The following is a 12,576-nucleotide window of genomic DNA, read 5'->3' on the forward strand; positions in this document are numbered from 1 at the left end:
TAAACTCAATTTTCATGAACGGATTTTTATGTGATTTTCACAAATAGATAGTGTGATTCCCGAGGAATGTTTAGGTGAAGTAATGTGGTAATGTTTTTACCCGAGCGAAGCCGGGACGGACCGCTAGTATTCCTATTTAATTCTAATAGGATTGTCTCCCAACTAACCGTTAGGACAAACAGAAAAAGAAATTATGCGGCGCCAAACAGTAACTCAATATACAAGTACTTAAATATAATAGTAACCAAATAAGCAATAAATTTTTATCTACATTTATATTCTATATAGTTGATACATAAATATACATTACATATAACAAATTCAGATGATAATTTATGAGAAAAAAAAACGAAACTATTAAGAGAGAGTGTCCAACAGAAGAGCGCTTAATAATACTTAGACTCCATACGTACGGAGTACGGCCAAAAAGTAAAAATAATTAGAGAACAGAAGGCTGGCTGTGCCGCTTCCCCTGGTCCTAGAAGGGGCAAACCCAAGAAGTGCTGGCTTAATGTTGTTGAGGTGAGGATAAAATGTGTTGCAGTCTAACAACTAAGGAAGTGGAAGTAGTAAAGAGGGCCCTGGCTTCCATCGCTCTATGGCTGTGGAAGAAACCGGGATGGCACTTTGAACGAAAGAGAGAGAGAAACCTATTTCCATTTTCTGTTTGGTCCTAATATTTGACTGCCAGAGAATCCTTTACGACATTAAAAGTTAACGTCAAAGTTGACTAGTGCAACCGGGTGAATTTCACGAGCGTACGAATTCCGCCGCGTGCTGTCATTAGTGTTTATTAAATTGGATCATATATTGTAATCAATTTAATTATCCTATTTTATAAATAAGTAGAGTACTTGTACAATGTTAATTTAATAAATGTTTAATTTAAAAAAAATGATTCTTTGTTCAAAAAAATGTCGCACACTAATGAAACGCTACTACGTCGCGTTCAAACGTTCGTCCAACCCACTCTTAGTGTGGGTTGCACCAATCAACTTTGACTTTAACCTGACGTTATAAAGAAAATAACACAGATATTAAGCTATCAACACACGAAGACGTGCGTCCTATAAAAACGCATTGTCTTTGTATTGAATAATTAAAAAATATAGGTAACCCCGTTGCTTTAAAATTTGAATACAAACAAAACCCAATAAAGTCGGAATACAGAATATATTGAACCTAGATTGTTTTATATGGCGCATAGTGTAATTAAATGCATTATGTCATAAAACATAACCCACTGCTACATGGTATCTAGTACATTATATAAGCTGATAATCATCAATATAACAATGTAACCATAAAACGGAGAAATATGTCATCAAACAATAAATCATCAATATATATAAAACACAACTGAGTGACTGACTGACTGACAGGCAACGTACAGTCGAAACTACTGGACGTAGGAAGCCAAAATTTGGTATGTAGGTTTATGTGGAGTGTATGTAGGTGAGCACTAATAGAGATTTTTGGAAATTCTACCGCGAAGGGGGTGAAAGGGATGAAAAACTTATATATGAAAGTTCTACACCGTTGATTTTAGTTTTTTACAACAAATTAATGAATTCGTATTTCAGTTTTTTCTGGAAATTAACCCTCAACCCCTTCAAAAGGGGGGTGAAAGACTGTATGGAACTTAATATAAATTTTCAAAATAAAAAGCTTTTTCATAAAGAATTACCGAGATTTTACTATGAAATTCACGTGGGCGAAGCCTCGGGCAAAAGCTAGTGTAAATATAGATGGAAAAGCCACTTTAGATTTTAAGGAAACTTACATCCCATGTAGTAAATTCCCAAAGTAATTCAATGTAAGGTGGCTTCTCAACCTAAACATCTGGTCTGAGCAGCGAACTAGATCTCAGAAAGTAGGTAGGAACTTGATGAATATTGTTAAAAATGGTACATCATTTTGTGCCTGTTTTATGTAGTCGCGACTGAGTAGTCTGATTCTGGTTCTGTTTATAGGTATTCCAGAATGAACAAAAAACAAACATACATCCATTGCTACTCTGGAGTTTCGGGTTCGATTCCTGGTCAGGTCAAGATGGAAAATGATCTTTTTCAGATTAAATAAATAATAAATAAATATATTAGGAAACATCACACTGATTGAGCTAGCCCCAAAGTAAGTTTGAGACTTCTGTTATGAGATACTACAACGATACTATATTTTATAACAAACACATATATAGATAAACATCCAAGACGCGGACCAATCAGAAAAAGATCATTTTCCATCATGACTCGACCGGGGATCAAATCCGGAACCTCTCGGTTCAGGTACCTTTACCACTGCGCCACCGAGGTCGTTAATCGAGGATGAGATTGACCTAGGTAAATTTTGGATGTTTATCTATATTATTTTATAAAATCTATTATCGTTGAATTAGCATCCCATAACACAAGTATCGAACTTACTATAGGGTCAACTCAATCTGTGTGATTGTACCGGTATCGTTAACATGGCATGGCCCTTTTCCGTCCATTAAGACATTAAAAACGTGTGAACAATATACCTTTAGGAGATAAAGTCGTAGTTTGTTAACTGCGCCAAAAGTTACTAACGATCAAACCGAATGTAAATAAACCATTAGAGCGAAACGATTGCGCCATTACGAGTCCATTACAAGACATTACTTAGCACCATTTTATCTATAGCATTCTACATACCTACATATATTTTGGAGAAAAACTAATTGACAGTACTTACATTGAAATAAGGAAGCAGCAACAGTGAATTCAAAAATGTAACTCTCGTTCACTTTTATTATAGTCATAGAGATTATTGCATTCAACACGTAAAAAAAATCAATCCGTGCAATAAACCGTTGTCCATTCCCACCTTGTGAGCCGTTCCTGAGTTTAACCATCATGTTTACTATGTTACTTACTTTTACATTACCGATTATTTCCACTGACAGCTGTCAACTGTTAGTTTGATGATTAATTACATCAATTTTTAAAAAGTTACTAGGCCGGCCATCATATATTATCTGTGTACAAGCGAGGCGCCAATTTTTACGTTGCATTGTTGAAAGAGAAGTACTTACATAATAATTGTAATATTTTAAAGGAAAATCTGTAAGTAAATGATAATGTTATTGATAAAGTGATGTGAACACTTTTGATCCGATGCTAACAATAATGCATGTCATGGGAAGCGACGTGGAATATTTCAACTCTGTAAGACAAGTACCTATTGAAGCCAATGAAGAATATCATTTCAGTACTTTCTTCATGCGTCTTCAGATAAAGGCCTTCTTCTTCTTCCTCCATGACTCCCTGTCTCCAGCATTCCTCGTCCAGTTATAACCAACATGCTTCGTTGTCCATCCTCTAGTGGACGACATCTTCTGGTGGTCTCTATAGGTCTCCAATCTATCACTCGTCTAATCTCGTACTCGGACGTCCATCGGTGTCCAAAGTGCAATTTTAAGTTTCGAATTCACGTAGGGAACCCAATGTCCTGCCCATCTCCTCTTGTAGCTTAAACACTCATTTTAATCCAGATAGGTATCTATGGTACTTAGATTTTGCAATACGTCCAAAAATTATAGTCTACTACAGAAATAGTTGTTTTATCATATCAATTCTAATTACATGTCAAGGGCTGGCTGTTATAACAAATATATATATATGTTTCGCCACAACCATGAACTTGGCAAAAGACTTCGTTACCTACTTGGCAGACTGTGAAGGGTGACGCGTATAAATGTAGCCAAAATCAAGCTAACCTGTCATCTTCTATTCTTCTCATTCAGATAAGTTTACTCATACTTGTTGCAATTTCACACACATTACTAACAAAAGAAAAGCTAACAAAATAAATACAGTACTTAAACTTAACAATAACTTTGGATATAGTGATAATACGAGTACCAGTTGTCAATACATTGCAGGGGGCTTACCGTCATCTTTTAACGCGATCCACTTTACGACTTAAACTGACCTGCATCGCATATTCGTACCATCAAGATGATATAACGATCCATTATAGGTAGTGACCAAAACAATACGCCAATTAGATTTCATTCACTAATTTTGCATACATTTCCGTACCATGATGTGCATTGAGAACGTAAACTGGATCGCTTAGGTGTCGAAATTGGCGATTCAAAACAAGTTACTATTTCAGATAGGTTTCCACGAAAGAAGTCCCAAAGACGTGGCGCTACTGTCGCTGAAAACAACGATGTAGTCTATCTGTTATTGATAGTTCCTAATTTTGCCACGGAAACTCTTTCGTGGTACGGTTTGATGATATGACCGACAAATTTTTCTGTCTGCATAATATTGCATTTATTTTAATTTAAATATTTTATTTTATTGTGTTTTGTATTTACTATAGTCATGTGACAGCAAGATAATAATATATATTTTAATTTTAAGTAACATACAAAAAAGTGCACATTGTTTGCCCAAAATGGTAAGAATTTGATATCGGAACGCAACTCTTGAAACGAGATAAAATATATCGACATCGACAGAAAGCCTTATCTCTTTCTTACATTTGGCTACTGTCACTGGGGTTTTTTATTTTTTTAATTGATTTCATTCACTCCTTACGATTCAAATGCGACTTTGTTAAGATTAGTTGGTGGTACCAAATAACGTGATTCATTTTAGGTTCCTAATTCCGAACTGCCCTACAATTGAATCGTTTTGTAATAGTTGATGGTAGGCCCCCCCCAGATCTACCCTCTGATTCATAAAAAAGTTAAGCATTATGTTAAAGTATGTTTTGTCACTATCGCACATTATAATTGTAACGCGACAAAACATTTAACTCTATGAATAAGTGGGTTCGGATATCTAGGATGTTAAACGTCATTGAGGGTACTTTTTATCCCAATTTTCCCACGGGACTTGGGGCGCAGGCGCGGATTGTGTAACTTTTTTATTTCAATAGTTAGAAAGCAAATTTCTTGGAACATGTATGGTATAGAAACAGAAAGTTAATTCTGGTAACTTGTCGGAACAATTGAGGTATATCGCCCACGCGATTTTTTATATGTAATTTAGCACACTATACCTACTTTTCTATTAGGTCATGACGATGGTTAAGTCTGTGTTACAGAATGTCGTTTGTTTCTTTACTAGCGACCCAGCCCGGCTTCGCACGAGGTCTATAAACCTTCGGGTATAAATCGTCAAAACGAAAACTGCAAAAATGGATGAAAACATTCTGGAATCGAGCGGGAATTGAACCCGCGTCCCTGTCTACTTATTTGGGACAGTGTTCTTGGACAAGGGCGTGCGTTCAATTCCCGCCCGATTCTAGAATTTTTTCATGTCATTAGTATTATTTTCTAAATTAAGTTAAAAACATGTGTGATATGTATGACAAATCCATTTAAACCAATTAAAAATTATATGAATCATACTTGGTAAGCCCCCTATCCACAATCCACAATATGACTACATTCTGTGACAATCTAGTAATAACCATACTTTAGCTGTATTGCAGGTTTTAAATGTATGTAAATAGGCGTTAGTATTAGCCGTAAGTTGTCAGCATTTGAACTTTCCTCAATCAGGGTTCTTTCCCGCTAGCAGTTAAGGACTTCACTTAAGGTAATTTTACTTGATGTTTGTAATAAATTTTAGCATTTTGGAACCGACGTTATAAACTCAAAATATATAAATATATATTTTCAGTGCATAAACAAATACTCGAGCACAACAAATGTCTATGAAAATAATTCATACTTCCATACTAATAATAAGAAAGTATGTTTGTTTGTCCTTTTTTTCATATAAAAATTGATTGATTGTTTGCCGCAGGCGGAGCCTTGGGTTTCACATTTTATTTAAATATAAAAGTGTGTTTGTTTGTCTTTCTTTTTTGGCATGGAAATAGTTGTTAGTCTAGGGTGTTGTGACATAGGCTGATTTTAAACGCGGGCAGAGCCGCAGGCAACAGCTAATAAAAGATGAAATACTTTGACGTCAACCAGCTCTGCCACAAGCCAAAGTTTCAATCAATAAATTATAATGTGGTCAATATATCATGCGTAATTTACTCGTTAAAATTCAAACAACGGTTTTATTGCAAATTTATAGAGCTAAAACAATACAAAGGCTGTGAGTTGTATATTGTGGTCGTAATAGTAATGTACTTACGACAGCACCAAGGGTGGGTTGCACCGTCAATCTTTGCACAGAAATTCGCTATTTTGTCTAATCGTCGGTTAAAATCAACGCCAAAGTGACTTTAACGTCGCAGAAAAACGCAAAGTACGCTATTTTGTACAATTTAAAGTCAACGCTAAAGTAACTGGTGCAAATCACCCCATATCATACAAAAACATAGCGAACTATCTTCTAAATCGTTTAGAAGATCCATACTTCCAGACCAGAATGCTGTCACATACAAAATAAAAATAAAAACCCTGTCTTAGGAAACAACCAGGAGAGGCTTATCAGAGCAAAAAAAAAATTAAGCACAAAAATAGGTAATTAATGAATAATAAAACCAAATTTTAACATTTTTAAAGTAAACTAGGTATAACAATCCATGAAAATTCTTTTATAACTCATTTGAAGACGTAAAAAAATGACCTTCGACCGTGACAGGACTCGAACCTGCAATCTTCGGATCCGAAGTCCGACGCCTTATCCATTAGGCCACACGGTCTGTTCAAATAATGCCGAAATAGGTCATGTTATCCTCCCAGTTGAGCCTTCGCGCGCCACGTCATCTATGACGTCATCCGGTCGTTCACCCGCCTCGCAGCGAGTTTTCTTCATTTTCACGTAAAATACATCAACAAAATATTAGAGTCTGTTTATCAACAGAGTGGCCATCATTATATAAGTCTGGTGGCCATGTTATGAGCAATGTCAAAGGGCATCATGAAAACTTATCTAAATTACGGTATCGCAATAAAAAGCAATTATTGCGATAATAATTCAAAATTGAATTAATTTCATTTTTGACGCGAACCCAGGGCTTCGGGGCGTCAAAGCTCCGAATGTGACAATAATACGCGAGGGAATATACGCGATATACATACATATATATATATATATATATATATATATATATATATATATATATATATATATATATATACATATTTATACAAATCACACAGGTTGAGCTAGCCCTAAAGTAAGAGACTTGTGTTATGGGATACTAACTTAACGATACTATATTCTATAACATATACACATATAGATAAACATCCAAGACCCAGGTCAATCTGAAAAAGATCATTTTCCACGTTGCCCTGACCGGGGGTTCGAACCCGGGACCTCCAGTGTAGCAGTCCGGCGTGATGACCCTTAGGACATGGAGGAAATAATAAGCAATTATTTTTACATTTGTTTATTCATTTATATATTTTAAAAAAAGTCTTCATAAGTAACTAATTGTGAGGTTAATAGACCAACAGAAATATATTTTTATCTATATAGCATCCCACTAGATAGAGCTATCCCACTACTGGGCAAAAGTTCCTTTTTTAAATTTGATTTTCAAAATTGTTTATAAACGTCTTAATATATTTTGTTTCAGTTTAAACTTAACAACTTAAAAACTTTTTCGCAAAAGTATAAATTCAGTTCACCAAACTCGAATAAGTAAACAATAATTTAGGTAACACGGTTCATGCTAAACTGACAAACAACCAAACACACTTGACAGAGATGTCACACTGGCCGTTAAATAATTAGCATAATATCAATTATAATAAATACTGTAAGTAACAATAAAACATTCCACTGATTCATACTAAATTGTGTACTAAATTCACAGACAAATATTGTTTCTCATAATCTTTCTTTTCTAGTGTTTTAATTATTATCAGATTTTTCGCCTTAAGGCATCTGACATGTAATAATTTCTGTTCCTTGTTTGCATGCATTTAACTTACCTACAAAACCTAAAGACTAAAAAAACCATATGCCTGTATAACCATAGAATATTATGTTTATACAGGCATATGGTTTTTTGGGCAAAACTGCAGGCAGCAGCTAGTAAATAAAAGTTTTATCTATCCATCTCCGCGACTTAGAGTCAATTTGAAAAGTCTAATTCAAGAGAAAAACTTTCTAGTGTTACAAGATGACGGGAGTGAAACCTCGAGGCACGCCTATCGTAATCCTAACTGATATTATAAATGTGACTGTAACTTTATTTGTTTGTGCTCTCACGCGCTATCTACTCAACCAATCTTCTTGAAAATTTGTACACATGCAGTTTGAAGTATGGTGAAGGAATAAGGGTAGCTTTTAATCCCGGAAAAATAACTGTCTTCCGAGCGAAAATTACGCGAGCGAAGCCAAGCTAATTTCTTTATAAGCCTGCTATAAAGGATCTAGACGTTTTGTTCAGTTATTCTACTAGTCCTCACCTTTTATACGGTAAAATTAAACAATATTTATGTTTGGTTCGAGTAACGTGTGAGGAACCTATTGGATTTTCTAGATTAGATCCAAGAGCGTTAACTAAAAATTGGACTTTATTCTCTCTCTCTCACCTCCGCATGTTCCCGGTTGCGTTCGGGGCTGTGAAGCTGCGAAGCCCGGCCTCATCGAAAAAAATTTTGAAGAATAGGCTGCGATTTTACAACCGGCTGCATGCCTGACGTCTACCCTCCTTGGGAATGCTATAGTTGCCTATCAATTGCGTAGGCTATATGTCCTTTAGTCACCTCGTACGACATCCACGGGTGCATATAAGCACACGCGAACATGAAAATTGGACTTCCTTCACAGGGTAACTTCCAAGAAAATTAGACTTACAAGATTGGGCCCTATATTACTGAAGGTTCAGTATGCAAAATTTTAATGGGAAGTCGACCTCAAGTCAGAATCACAGATTATATAATGCTTCCAGTAACAGAACAGAGTAAAAAATGCCGAATTATGGAGGTCCAATCGGCCGAACACAGATTTAATACAGACACAATAACTTAAAACCTTGGCTATATTTAAAAATCAACTTCCTATTGTCACATAATGTAATATTATGTATACGGGTGGTGCATACCACACGTTGATACAAACGAACAAAAGAACTGTAAATTAAACAACAACATTTTATTTTCACAGGGCATAGTTTATAGGTACACAATTATTTTCTTGGAACTATAACTTGTATTATTTTTACATGTGCAGTTTGTTTCTAATTTTATATTAGGGCAAGTAAGTTTTCTATTTATTAGATTCACTTTATCGCACTATAATGCTATCTCTGTTTGGTCTTATGGTTGAGAAGTCGACTATTTGTACAATTTTATTAACTAGTTGCACGCCGCAAACAACAAATTTTTACGAAATTGTGAATATTTCAAAAACGACTTGACCGATTTTGTTGGCCCACGAACTTAAAAATTCTATTCATAGATCATCCTTCCTTTTGAAATTTCATCAAAGTCAGACCAACGGTTCGAAAGTTATCGTGACAAAGGTACAAAAAATGTATTTTTGCCCAAGTTGATTTGTAGAGCTCGCTCGGTCAAATATACAAATATAATGCTATCAACGTTTAAATTTAAGAAATAAACTATATCTTCTATATAATAAGTATAAAGACCACGGCGGTAGTCTTATCCCATGAATTTATGTATGAATGTATCGGTGTCATATTTCTTGAAGTCGATAGATACCTGGTTTTAGTCGTTCATATAAAAAAATATTTTATTTTTGACAAAATGAGAACGTAAACAATAATTAATTAGGTATTTTACCTAGAGGTCATTTTTGTAGTAGTAACTAGGGTTAAGTAATAACTTCGGGACTTTCCCGTTTTATAATTCAAATACATTTAACTATTATTTTTGATGTTATTACATCATTTCGATATTTGTCGCTACTGACAAACGTTGGTAGATTTCTGTTTGATGAGACTATTGGTTTAGAATCTGTAAAATGTGTAGATTAGTGATTACATTGAGTTTGTAAATATAACAATATTTGGATAACACTACGATAAATTTGTAGATTGTGTAGAAATTTAAAGGGGAAGAACCATGAAAGGAATTTATGCAAAATCTGAGGGCTGCGTGGTTCTCAGAGCGTTTCAACCGCTGCGGCCGCGCTGTCATTACGATCAGTCCATTATTTTCTTGAGAAAGAAAACATTCCAAAATCAATCATTCATAAAATTGACATGGTGTAAAAAAAAGAGAGAACGTGTGGACGCAATGACGTGCTACGGGTTTTATGTTTCATGGTAGCCTCACAGACCCAATCATTTAAATAAATAAACAATATATTAGGACAAATCACACAGATTGAGCTAGACTCAAAGTAAGTTTGACACTTGCATATATAGATAAACATCGAAGACCCGCGCCAATCAGAATAAGATCATTTTCCATCATGACCCGACCGGGGATCGAGCCCGACCTCTCGTTTCAAAGGCAAGCACTTTAGGTACCACTGCGCCACTGAGGTCGTCATTTGAAGTTGTAAAAGATTTTTTGTAATTTATGTTTTATCCTACTAATATTAAACATGCAAAAGTTTGTGAGGATGTATGTGTGTATATATGTCTGTTACTCTTGACGGATTGTTATGATAATAATAATAATATTATATTATGTTATAATAACATATTATGTTCATGTTACTTAAATAAAAGTTATATACAATAGATCTAAATTAAGATTTGAAATAAAATGGATGATGATATTTGGTTCAAGGGTAGAATATAACCTGGAATAACACATAGGGCACTTTTTATCCTGAAATTCCCACGGGAGCGAATCTCCGGGACGCAGCTAGTTTTACAATAAATATAACACTTATTTCTAAGAAAAAATACTGTAGTCTTATTTCTTTTTGCGTGCTTTAGGAACAGACTTTTCCAATTAATATTTCCATGATCAGGTGAAATGGATGACACCTGATACTCATAGTTTCAATGAATTGTAGCAGTCATTTTAAATTAATCTTAAAATTAGATAATAAATTAAACGGAGGTATTTTTTTTGCGCTTTGTTCGATTTGTTATAATAGTGCAATGTCTGAAAATAAATGATTTTTGTTTTCTTTATTATGATAATACAAATATGTAAATACTATAACGATGCAAGATATATAGCCATGTTGCTTCTGAAATAAAATTAATCCAATAAATAATATGTATGTTCATTTAGGAAAACTCGGGATTCGGTGCGTCATGGCTGCGAATGAAAAGCGAAGCAAAAATTTTGGAAAACTAATAAAACAAATGCGCATTTGTTTTCTACCGATTAAAACCGGAAGTTGATAACTACCGTCAAGTTCCGGAATCGGTCCACGGATTTAACAACCCGTATCCCGACCCTCTTTATACCGGATAGTACTAGGATCCCAGAATATTGAAAGAGATTGCGCACTCATGCAGTCCCCTCCCCTTCTATCGAACGCTTCCCGGCGAACCCTATTTCTAAAAAAATAATGCCTAAATTCCTGTAAAATTGAAGGCTCAGACATCACACGTGCAAAGTCCTAACTGGTTCAGTAACCCGTAGTACCTTGTAATAAAAGCTATATCTACACGCAGATCTCCCATTGTATTCAAAGCATATAATAAAGATGCAGTGGCGGGCGGGTGAGGCAACTTCGACACGTTCATAGATCGCTTTGAATTTATGCTACCCTAGTACTTCGGTCATGTATTTTCGTTCCGTAACCGTCACGGAACGGATCTTTGCCACAAAAACCGAATGTGTTGAAAAACTTTGTATTTCGTCTTCTCTAACAGATTTGTATGTGCACTAACAAAAATCTGTTCAATTTTATATAAACTAAATTTTCCATTTCACCGAAATATTAACAGATAACATTTTATAAACGTGAAAGTGTGATTATCTTTCTTTTACGTCGAAATTGAGAGTAATTAATTAATGTGATGTTTTGTGTGGAGATAGTTGAAAGAGTGAAAAAGTAACATTATGCTTCTTTTTGACAAAGGAGCCCGAGGCAACAGCTAGTAATATACATATAGGAACCATTTTGACCTAAATAATACAAAATAAGATATATTGAGATCATCTTATTTGCGTACCGAACGTGAACGGAACGTGCCCAGTTGGAGTCGCCTTCGTAAAGGCCGATCATAAGTTTTAATGTCCAGAAAACCTTGTAGCCAAGATCATCCCCCTACGTTGATAAAATGACAAACACATACAGTGTATGTTAGGGAAATGTAGGATTTATAATGGATATATAATATTCATATTGGGAGCCCGATATTGGTTCTTAGATATACTTTGGAATACCGAACTTCGTTCGTTTTTGCCAAAACTCTGTTCCATTTTGAAGGACTAAAACTGCCTTGTCCTTGTTGACGCATAAATTCTTCATAAAATATTAATATGGACTTAATATCTTATTATAGTTTTATAGACGCTTGTAATAAGTAGCTTAACTCCTGAAGGAAGGTCGCTGTTTGATGAGTGGCGAACGATCCCTACCCAATGTTAATATGGAGAGCATTTACACCAAACAGGAACCTGATTCTCATACAGTCGAAAAACTTCACATTGTATTCATCAATGGCGTATTTTTTTTTCAGAGGTTTTGGATTTAGACAGATCTCATTTTAAGGCGTACATTCGTAACCTCTTTTTTT

General features: G+C 35.0%; 1 non-coding gene across 1 annotated transcript; it reads right to left on the reverse strand.

Annotated features, from left to right (window-relative positions):
* Positions 1–6,572: 6,572 nt before the first annotated feature.
* On the reverse strand, positions 6,573–6,645 carry TRNAR-UCG (transfer RNA arginine (anticodon UCG)). Its single transcript has one exon. It is a non-coding gene; the product is annotated as a tRNA-Arg (tRNA).
* Positions 6,646–12,576: the final 5,931 nt, after the last annotated feature.

The sequence above is a fragment of the Plodia interpunctella genome, chromosome 21 (assembly GCF_027563975.2).
Source record: "Plodia interpunctella isolate USDA-ARS_2022_Savannah chromosome 21, ilPloInte3.2, whole genome shotgun sequence".
Lineage (NCBI taxonomy): Eukaryota > Metazoa > Arthropoda > Insecta > Lepidoptera > Pyralidae > Plodia > Plodia interpunctella.